Below are 2,209 nucleotides of genomic sequence, written 5' to 3' on the forward strand. Positions count from 1 at the left end.
GGGACTAAATAAGATACAGTGTCAGGAAGATGTCATGGCTGTAAATACAGGTGGGCTGGGAGGGGTGACCACGAGGTGGCAGCCCTGGAGTCTGGAAGGTCTGCCTGCCTCAGACTTTATAACAGTTTTTAAATTGCATTGATTGATTTCTCTGTGCTACAGCCCATGTATGGAGTCAAAGGACAACTTTGTGGGAGTCACCACTTGGGTCCTGAGAATGAAACTTAGGTCTTCGAGCTTGGCGGCAGGCATCTTTACCTGCTGGGCCATCTTGCCTGCCCAGAGGTCAGAAGTTTTGTTTGTTTTTTCCTTGTCATATTCCTTCTTGTATGTATCAAAACTTCTACTGAACAAGGAGTTCTGGGTTGCAAAAGAGGACAAGGTCAGGAGTTTTGAGCAGTGCTGTGACCTGAATAAGCTGCGGGCAGTGAGGGTGACTAAATTTCCAGCATCCCAGGCTGTGGGCAGGCCTGTGCAGAGACCCCTAGGACAGCAAACTGGAGCAAGTGTGTAGGGAAGGGTGCATGGGGCAGTGTGGGTGGGGTGGGGAGGGTGTTAGGAAATACTGAGGGAAATGCCGGGCATGTTGGCACACTACTTTAATCCCAGCACTCAGGAGGCAGAGGCAAGTGGATCTCTGTGAGTTCAAGGCCAGCTGGGGCTTCAGCTGTCTCAAAAAGACGGGAAAAAAAAAAAGAAAAAAAAGGAGGCAGAGGAGTCCATTAGAAACTGAGAAACTTCCGTTGGCCAAAGATAGAGCACTGTGAACTACAAAAGAAATGCTTTAGCACTGGTTATAAAACAAAGTCAAAACAATATCTAAGGCAGGGACACCTGTCACTAAAATGAATGCTGGGGCTATAGCCCAGTGATAGAGCATCTGCCCGGCATGCCCAGTTTTGGGTTCCATCTCTAGCACAGCATAAATCCACATGGTAACACTCCTGTAATCCTAACACTGGGAGGTGGCGGCCAAAAGATGAGAGATTCAGCATAATCCTTGGAGACATAGCAAATTCAAGGGCAGTCTGGGCTACGTGAGACCCTGTCTCAAAAACAAGCAAACAAGGGCTGGAGAGATGGCTCAACAGTTAAAAACACTGATTGTTCTTGCAGAAGACCCAGGTTCGGATCCCAGCACCCACATGGCAGCTAACAACTGTCCATAACTCCAGTTCCAGGAGACCCAACAGCCTCTTCTGTCCTCTGCATGCATTGCACAATATGGGTGCACTTAAATGCAGGCATAACACTCATACACATAAAATAAAAATAATAAATAAAATATTTAAAAAAAACAAGCAAACAAAAACCAAAATAGAACAAACAGACTGAATACATGTGGAACTGGGGATATTGCTCTGTGGAAGAATGTGTGCTTGACATATGGGGTCCTGGATTCCATCCCTGGATTCAGTGGTTGAGTTCAATCCCTGGTGCTAAGCAATAACAACAAAACTGGTCTCATGAGATTAAACGCATAAATAAATGAAAAACAGACAAGTTTCTTGTACAAAAGTCCAAGTAAGTCATGTGATGCGTTGCCCTCAAAAAGGTGGACCTCAGTCTCCAGTGTGGGCTGTACCCCGTGACTTCCTTTCAGAAAGTAGAGTGGGGGTAGGGGAACCAAGAGTATGAAAACCAAGGAGGGAGGGAGGAGCAGAAGGAGAAGGAGAATAAATTAAAAAAGCAGAAATGGAAATCTCAGCCAGGCATGATAACCCATGCCTGTAATCCCAGTACTGAGGAGGATCAGGAGTTCAAGGTCATTCTCAGCTACATTGCAAGTTGGAGGCCAGCCTGAGTTATGTGAGACCCTGTCTCAAAAGGAAAGAAGGGGGCCTAGAAAGATGGCTCAGTGGCTAAGAGCACTGGCTACTTTTGCAGAGGACCTGGATTTGGTTCCCAGCACCCACATGGCAGCTAACACCCTTATCCATAATTACAATTCCAGGGGGGTCTGATACCCTCTTCTGGCCTCTTTGGGCATTTACATGCATGGGTGCATTTACATACAAGCAGGCAAAGCACCCATACGCATAAAATTAAAAACAACCATAATTAGGCTGGGCATGGTGGTGCATACCTTTAATCCCAGCACTTGAGAAGCAGTGAGTTCAAGGACAGCCTGGTCTACATAGTGAATTCCAGGCCAGCTGGGGCTATAAGGAGACCGTATCTCAAAACAACAGCAACAACAAAATTATAA

At 46.3% G+C, this 2,209-nt stretch overlaps 1 pseudogene; it reads right to left on the bottom strand.

Annotated features, from left to right (window-relative positions):
* Positions 1-317: 317 nt before the first annotated feature.
* Positions 318-379, bottom strand: LOC115070169 (annotated as a pseudogene).
* Between the last annotated feature and the right edge of the window lie 1,830 nt (positions 380-2,209).

Source organism: Nannospalax galili, unplaced genomic scaffold (assembly GCF_000622305.1).
Source record: "Nannospalax galili isolate Female #2095 unplaced genomic scaffold, S.galili_v1.0 scaffold870, whole genome shotgun sequence".
Lineage (NCBI taxonomy): Eukaryota > Metazoa > Chordata > Mammalia > Rodentia > Spalacidae > Nannospalax > Nannospalax galili.